The following is a 9487-nucleotide window of genomic DNA, read 5'->3' as shown; positions in this document are numbered from 1 at the left end:
CTTGGGCGGAGATACGGCAAAGTGGCAGCCGTATAGAGCGCCTATAGCTTGCGGGAAACCAGTGATGGCGTAACACTCGCGCATGTGATCGGTCATCTCCTCCTTCCGTGGCATTTGCATCCAGGCGCCTTCAACTTTGCTCACGACTGCTCGGCAGAGCTCTCTATACACAGTGTTCACAGTGGACCGGCCGATGCCAAACAGGTGTGCGATCGTGCGGTCTTCGGCGCTCGAACAGAGGCGGTACAATCCCACGGCAACGCGTTTCCCTACGCTAAGTGGCTTTCGCATGTTTGTGGTTTGACGCTCCAAGACGCACTGCAGTGATCCCACCAAGTATCTAAATGTGGCAGGACTCACGCGGAACGCGTGCTCGAAATGATAGTCACCCTGGTTAGGGAGAGTGTTTTCAAACCAATTTTTTTTATTGCGATAGCAATTATATGGACAGTCTCGGCTGGATTTTGCCGTCGCCGTCGTCATGCACCGTATATGTATAAGTATGTATATATATATATAAAGGCCCCAAAGAAAAATAACTCAGAAAAATGCTTCCGAAGAGCGGAATCGAACCAGGGACTTCTTGCTCCGCAGCGAGCGGCGCTATCCACTACGCCACGAAACACAGATCCTCCACGTAGCTAACGGCGAGCGTTATATACACACCATTTAGCGCTGGACGGACTCAGAGACAGAAGGCGATAATAAGCGTTTCTTCATTACCAGCGAGGCGGCGCTAGGAGCCCGACGGGCGCATTTAAAAGTCGTCGGCGAGCTCGCTCGCTTCCCTAAAAGAACTTGTTGTTGGGCTAGTTGGTAGATCATTTTCAAAAGTTAATTAGAGCGCAACCACACGACACATTCACACACCCACATCCCAGACATCAACCACGCACAGCGCTTCTTCTTATATTTGCGCATGGGAGAAGCTTGCCCTTCCGCTGTCTGCTCGCGCGGTTTTCTCGTGGCGCGGGGTAGAGGAATATGTTTCACGCTTTCACCGTGATGTCCGCGCTCATGTTACGGCGCGTACGAATGTCACTCGAGCTCAGGGACGCCGCTAAACGAACAAACAGAAGATGAGCGCGAACTATCAAGTGTCACAGCTCGACACTTGAAGCACGCTAGTTTCCTTCGCTGCTTCGGCCGCCTTTGCAACAGAAGCGCTGTTCAAACTGAGAGTATCCATTGGCGAGCCTCACTTCGTATAGCATTAGTTCCTTGCTATCGCATTCATTGCTTCGCCCTTGCGGCGAAACTGTGACGTTTTCTTAGGAAGCCCACAGTTCTATGGTAATCGCCGACGAAGTGGACGTCCAAACAGCAGCCAACGTAAATGTATTGGCGTGCAGGCGTAGCTCCAAGTCCCTCGTGGGCTTTGATATTTTCTCTATAGCAAGCTTGAGGCCTTTCAGTCGGTTCTGACACTCCATTCTCAGCAGCTGGAGAGCAATTAACGTTCGTTTGCGCTGGTCATCGTTCATCACGGTCAGAAATTCGTGAACGATGTCACGGTCCTCTGACTGCAAGAGTCGTGCGCGGCTTTGGGCTAGTCTTGCTTTGGATATGTACGAGTATTTTTTTTTTCACTGATGCTGTTGTATCGCATTGCAGTATATTTTGAAATAGTCTGACAACGTTTACCATTGTATTCCTAACAATAAAGTGAAAATATGTAAATTAAAAGCACGATTTCTAATTTTTTGTTATCATAGCCGCCTGCCGAGAGATATTGACATCAATTGCGAACGTTATTTCATATGGCCGTGTAGACGCGGAACGCAAGATCGCAATGACATTCGTTTTGAATGCCATTCGCAGCGAATGACATGCGCCGTGTGACAGGGGTATAAGAGTCTAGGGACAAAGCTGCTAATGACAAGATTGAGCCAGAACCTACCGAAGCGCCTGGAAGTGAGAAGAATACGCCATAACAAATGATGTTGGCTGAAAAATCATTTATAAAGTCCACTAACGCCACTATAGCGTTTTAAAATAGTGCCCCGTTCCCCTGAAAAGGCGTACCGTATAGCCTAACCTGGCTTGCCATGGAGTTCATCGGCGAGATGCCAACGCACGTGGGCTCTTGCCTCAACCTCGCCCCTTTTCTTTATGCTGTCTTCTCAGTTCGACGGATGCCAAGATTCCTTCTCGCTACTGGTAGAAACGGTAGCAACCGTGTTTTGTCGCATCTTCAAGCTTTCTACTGAAATTTGTTATGCCGAGCAAATAACCGTGAGAAAAATTCCACGCACGACGGACACTTACAAACAAAACAATTCAGGACTCAAAGCGCTTCGGTGATGGCATACAAAAGTAGACGCATGGGTAAAAACACAGCTTCTGGTTGAGTAATACTAGCAGTGGAGCATTAAAAATATAACTTCGCGCGCCTTCAAAACAACTCGCGCTATTTGCGTTCGTCGCTTTCAACTTTGCCTGACTGCGTGAACATCACAAGTTGGGAGAGAGAGAGACATGCTCTTTATTAGAAAAACAGAGATTTTTGCCGGCGTCAGTATACCGCTGGCATGCTACTCTGTGTAGGGATGGGGAATGGGATTGACAGATTAAAGAAGAGAGGGAAGGAAATAATAATAGAAAGAAAGAACATAAAAAAAAAATGAAATGGGCAAGTGAACCTGATAGAAATATTTACAAGGAGGGTGTCAGGTAAGATTAGGCTTTGCTATGTGAAATAGCCAACCGTTAAAGCTTTCCGACTAGGCCAATTATTGATAGGTAATTAAACAGTGCCTGTAAAGCCCGTCACTGCTTTGAAGGGCCGGACTGTGGGCCTAATAAGTTGTGTAATGTTAACTGATCGTGACAGATCATGTCCATTTGTCGCTCAAGCAACTGTCTCTCAGCGCGGTACGCGGAACATTCCAGTAATATGTGCTCCACTGTCTCTATGCTGCCACAGTTATCACAGCAGGGACTAGTGGTGCGCCCTATGCGGTACAAATACCTGTTCGTGTATGCCACGTTCAGTCGAAGACGATGGTACAGCGTCTCAAGTTGGCGAGGAAGTATTGGGGAAATTTTCACTCTCACTTCTGAGTCAATGCATCGCAGACAGTTATCTTGGTGGAGCGGCAGATTCCAGAGGCGGTCTTGACATATTTTCCTGCGAACTTCGAGGCGTCGACTTTAGTTAAAAATATTATTCTGAAATTCCGGTAGTGAAGTCCTTTTCGGGCTGCTTCATCCGCTTTTTCGTTTCCTGAAATACCAGCATGGCCAGGTATCCATTGGAACTTAATGTAATGTCCTGCATGCAATCTTAGCGTTGTGATGAAGATAGGCGATATCAGATGCTACAATTTGGTGCTTATCATGCTTATACCTGTTCCACATACATTGTAGGGGAAAATTTGTAGGGGAAGTTGGGGAAAATTAACAAAAGGTTGCATGACGTATATTTTGTTTGCTTCTATGATTGGCTGGCGGAGTAAAACCGACCCGAGCGGTCCGTCTGCCTTTGTTGCTAACTGATGTTTTTTCAACTGCTGTTATTAGAATTTGCATCCTAATAATACCTGCGCTTTTACGTGCCAAAACCACCACATGATTATGAGACACGCCGTAGTGGAGGGCTGCGGAATTTCGACCATATGGTGTTATTAACGTGCACTCACATCGCACAGGTCACGGCCCTCTACCATGTCGCCTCCACCGAAATGCCACCGCCGCGGCCGGGATCAAACCCGCAACCTTCAGGTAACAATTTGTAACCTGCCAAGGAGGCTCAAAAATTACTTCAGGCGACCTCAATGTGGCATTTAAGTGTCATTAATGGCGCTAGCCCCTAGCATTTTGTGAACGTTTGGTTCCCTTGGGTAGACTATAGGTTAACTTTTCGTGGTCGACTTGCATCCCTTCTGGGTACACAGACAATTAACAATGGCGGGCTTGTTCACCATTGTCCATTTCAGTGAGTCAACTGATGAGTGAAAGAAGGCTCTTCTGTAGTTGGCACGTGCCATCTTGATAGCACACACCCACGAGAAAACAGTCTGCTTTTTCCTTGAACTGATGCAATTAATTTTCATAAATTATCCTGATCATTAATTGGCCCTTTACTAAACTTACGCTCCGATACCATATGTATAATATACAACTCTTAACTTCAACCATTAACTCCTTTTTACATGAGTTTAGTTTTTATTGTAGTTTTATAACATTCGAGCCAACGCTCAACTTCCGGTTAGCTGAGGGTGAATTCCGGCGTTCTTCTTGAGAAACACAATGTTGGTAGGCGCTATCGCCGTAAATATACCAGCGGATTTCGACAATGAGGTAACATTATCATGATTGCCGAAGTTGTGTATGCCGCATGTGGGTGGATCTCTATGCTTTGAAGTCCAATAGTATGGTGAAAAGAAGACGAGGTATAACACCAGAAATTCAGTCGTGTCCTGACTAGAATCCACGCATGCATGCCGGGTAACGGGTCGATTAAATCATGGCCTCCTCTAGACCGCTAGTGTAGCGGCTCGCTGCAAAAGCTGCCTCTTCTCCAGCGGTGCACTTTACGCGGCCCAGTTTTACACACCCTTTCCTGAAAGGCGTGACATTATGTAGAGTCTGCAAGCTTTCAGGTCAAAATTTTCCTTGCATGACACGACCTCTGATTTTCCGATGCATACGTATGCGTCAGCTCAGGTCGATGTTTCACGAGTTTTAGGAGCGAAGCACCTTAGCGTCAAGCCTTGTACCCCCCGCGTCTAGCATAGCTCTGGTTTACAAGGAGTCCGCTTGGATCGCTGCGGTCGCAGCGCTCGCGCCCGCCACGTGCTCTGATTTGAATGGAGACCGGTAGGACGCTGCGGCAGCAGCGCTCGCTCCGGGAGCGTGCTCTGGTTTGAATAGAGACCGCTAGGGGCGCGTTATGCTCTCAGATGCATTTCATATCACCATAAACATCCAACAACAGAGGGACGTGTATAGGCCTTCTCTTCCCTAACTTCAGATTACATACCATTCAAAAACCCCTGGCTCTTCATTTCACCCATCACAAGGCGGTCCTAATGAAGGGGAAACTAAGCCTGCACGTCAACACCATATACGCCTTGTGACATCCATAAAACAACATTGTATATACTGTACACATGTGTTTGTTACGCATTTGCATGCTCGAGTGGGAAATGTACGGGGAATTCACGGTTACCCGAATGATCCGAATGAGTCACGGTTACCCGAAAGGCAAGCGAAGCCATTTCGCACAGTCGTTTGCTACGAAAGAAGTGGATCCGTCCACAACGCTAAATTCAGTTCGAAGCGGGCGTCCAAAACCGCCGCCATGTTTTACGTACACTACGTTGACCACGCAAACACGGTAACGCTAAATCTGAAAAATAGCGTGCGTACGGTAAACGCTACGGGTCGTATAGGGTACTGCGCATGCGCACTTCGATCCCGCTATTCCGCTAAGCCCGCTATTCCGCTAAACCCGCTAAACTATAACTGTCTAATAAATACGCGGTGCTGTTACGTACGCCACGCCGTTACGGACGCTACGCACGCAGTATATGCCAGGAAGGCAATCGTGGAATGAAATCAATGAATGAACTCACTACATGAATATTTCACGGATATTTTTTAATTACAAGGAATGAAAGGGAGATAGACAAGCAGATAAATATCAATACACAAATGTGACATGAGTATATAAGTACAAACTACACAGCATTGTAAGGAGACATAGCTATTTGCAGCGAGATCGGGTTACAGGTGGCAGCGCCGTCGCCGTGTTAGTGTGGACAGGCGGTCGGCGGCGCGCATATACTATATGTACAGACGGGTCCACTGTTAAAGGGAACACTTGCGTTCAGGGCATGTCAAGATATCGCTCTCTTTCAACAGCATAGTGACTTAGATTTGCATAAGACTACTGGCGGTTGACAGTTCCAACTCACTTTGACGGACTAGTACCGTGCAATAACAACGTTTCCGCATCCACTTGGAGTTAGGGGGCCAGCAAAGTGAAAGGTGCTCATTCGAGTGTTCCCTTTAACAGTGGACCGTACTGTACATAGCAGCGCTTCGCTGTGAGCGGTTTGAGCCGATTGTCGGCGAATAAAGCGCGTTGAGTGTAGCCTAATGGTGATATGTACGCCCTCAATTGCCCCATAGACGCACGAAGCCAACCTAACGTTCCAATTACGCGTGAGAGAAGCGCATTCTGCCAATCAATGGGGTGCTGGCCTTCTGTGGCAGTCGTGTTTGCACTGAGCTCGATCTTTTTTTCTGTTTTATTTGTATACGTTAAACACGCACAAATAAAAGTGCCTATATACTATAATATAAATGGGTTTGCGCGACTGAGCCAATTAAGTACTTACTTCTTGGTGTAACGGCTACAATAAAGAAAGCCTGTATTTCTGCGCAATTAGTTGAAGTATAAAATTGTGCACTCTGCTTTTCAGTTTGCGTGAATGCGTGTGACCGATATAGAAGCGCGTGGCGTGAGGCCTTCTTTACCGTTAACCGGCCTTTGCAAGCGCTAGTTCATGATTTGGGATATCACAAGGATTAAGAAATCGCCAACACTTCGCGAGACGGTGCCACACCTCGACATTTAATACTGCTTCCGTTTAGGACGACACCAAATGCAGCATGTCATGTGCTTGAACAAAAAAGTGGCACCCACTTTGAAATGATTTTTGCGAATGGACGGTACGATTATTACACCTAGCCCCATACCGACACGTGCCAGTGCATATTGGAGAGCATATAAGCCTCGGAAGGCGATATAGGCTTGTGTATATCGTGTAGGCGTGCGTGCAATCATTTGATACTGCGCTAAAACAACGGAAAAAGCTGTCATCTGAGGACGTGCATAACGTTCGCAGACGTGCGAACATGGTGTGTTTTGAACAAGATGCAAGGAGCCATCCACACAACAGGGTTTCGTCCGCTCGCCGTTAGGTGTCGACGCTGTCCGATTTCGAGGTCAATCTAAGAACGAAAAGTCAAATGTACGGCTAGCCGCGCGTAAAACGCGCGTCCAATTACGGCCGATCTTTTCTATGACGTAGTGGTTGAGATGAACCAATGAACAATGCAACATGGCTTTCTATGCTGCGACGACAGGTGAGGCAACCGTTGCACAGAAAGACGATTTTCCTACGATGCTTTTTTTCCAAAAGAAGCTGGGCTGTTATCCACATATTTGTACACAGTGATCCACTGTTTAAGGAAACATCGGAGCGTGTCGCGGCCGCTCGGCGCCACCGCTGACTGGCTGCAGCAGTGGGTTTTGTGCAGCTGCAATGCGTGCTGTGAGTGGTGCTCTTTCGTAGTTCGCTGCCGTCTGCTGTCGCGCTTCGTGTCTTCGCTTACGTAGACACACTGTCGTAGCAAGGCAAACCGTTCACTCGGCGAAAGACCACCGCGCACGGGGCTCTGCCTACGCGAAACTCACGGCAGCCGCCGGACGGATGTGGCGCCGAGAGGCCGCCACGCGCTCCGACGTTTCCTTAAATAGTGGACCGCTGTAAACATTACTCAGCGTCAGTCTAGCCAGTCGTAATTCACTGCAGTAGAACTTCGTGACTGTGCTGACTTTGAAGTATACCAAAGGGGCAGGCGCTCGGTCGAGGCCGAGGATCACTGATGTTTCAATTCAAGAACTTTTTACCTTTACCACCGGAAAGCCGGAGACTAGCAAGAGGCCGATGTCAGAACCACGTCATCGCTTAATTACCATATTTGCATTCATTAGGAAACTTTTCTTGCGCACTCGAACAAGGGAGAGAGTGGGGGGGGGGCACTGCGGCGAATACTCGCTCCCCCTAATGGAGAACCTGCGCTCGTATTTTTTTTAATTAAGAAAGTCGCAGTTTCGCCGCAAGGGCGAAGCAATGAATGCGATAGCAAGAAAAGCGGCCCGTGATGGACGCGCTGCAACTAGCGCGCGTCCATCACTACCCGGCAGCTACTAGACAGTTTTAATTTCACGTACGTAGGGACTTCACGTACGCAAACGTGAAAAGTACACGTACGTTAGGTGCACGACATCTGAAACGCTTTTAGCTACATGTACGCGACGCGCGGTGAGAGCTACCACGTAGCTCCATCTGCTGGGAATCATGAACACTGCGGTAGCTTGTTCGAGCGCCCTCGCTAGCAGACAGCGGAAGGGTAAGGTTCTCCTTGCGCAAATATTAGAAGAAGCGAGAGAGCTGGCCGACGCCTTTAAGTACACCCGTCGGAGCGCGCGGGCATCAAGGCACCCTACACCCGTCGCGCTCCTAGCGCCATCTCGCCGGTAATGAAGAAACGCTTATAAGCGCCTGCCGTCTCGGAGGACTGCAAACGGTAAAGGGTGTGTATATAACGCTCGCCGTTAGCTACTAGCGGGACCTGCGCTTTGTGGAGTAGTGCTTAGCGCACCGCGCTGCGAAGTGAGAGGTCGCTGGTTCGATTCCGCGCTTCGGAAGCATTTTTCTGATTTATTTTTCTTTGGGGTATTGATGTACATATACATACTTATACACATACGCAGTATGACGACGGCGACGGCAAAAACCAGCCGAGACTGTCCATATAATTCCTATCGCAATAAATATAAATGAAGGAGTTGTTGTCGCCATTGCTTGATGACGGTTACCCCTTTGCACTTGGTTGTTAGGTTATAAAAATTAAGAAACAGCAGTAATATACATATACCTATATACAGTCCTACATTTGGTAAGTTAAAAAACTCTCGTTTGAACAGAGCACACATGCAGTCGCGGTTCACACTTTCAATATGGTGCATTCAATATTCATTACAAATATTCGTGTCCTCAACAATAAAAAAAAGGAAACGTTGGAGCACCTTCATTGCTTTGCGGCTTATCTTAGACGGCCATGGGGATAGTATTTTCGCCTACGAAAACGTTCGCTCCGAGTTCAGCGTGTGGAGTTTCGTGTTCGAGTCGCTGGCTATGCGCGTCGTGTCTGGGACAGTCGAGCAACAGATGATGCACATCCTCGTCCTCGTGGCCGCACGAACGTCTTGACTATGATGCATGCTGAATCCGAAATAAGTGCTTTTTGTAAGTAGTTACGAGTCATAGGCGACGAATGAGTGTGTCAGTACGTCTTGGGAGCTGAGGGTCTAATTGGCATTCAAGGTTAGGGTCAACAGCGAGCAAGATCGATTCCTTTGTGCTGTCTGAGAACCAGGTGGATAAGCATAATTAACGTTTTACTCTTCGTAAAATTCGGTGGATATCGCATTGAGATATAGGAATGTGGTGGGTTTGCGTATAATGATGAGCGCCTTTCGCCAACTCATCTGCCATTTCATTTTACAGCGAAAGCTGTTATGAGATCATTTCAGCGGCCGTTTTTGGTGCCGTAGTTGTCCGCCGCCGCCGCCGCCACAGGTGTCCGTAACCACTATCGCTCAAAATAAGAAAAAATGAAATAAGAGAAAATTCCAGGATGGAACGAGATTCGAACCTGGGTCCTCTGCGAGGAAGCCCAGTATTCA

This window comes from Rhipicephalus sanguineus, chromosome 6 (assembly GCF_013339695.2).
Source record: "Rhipicephalus sanguineus isolate Rsan-2018 chromosome 6, BIME_Rsan_1.4, whole genome shotgun sequence".
Lineage (NCBI taxonomy): Eukaryota > Metazoa > Arthropoda > Arachnida > Ixodida > Ixodidae > Rhipicephalus > Rhipicephalus sanguineus.
This window is presented reverse-complemented; position numbering follows the sequence as displayed.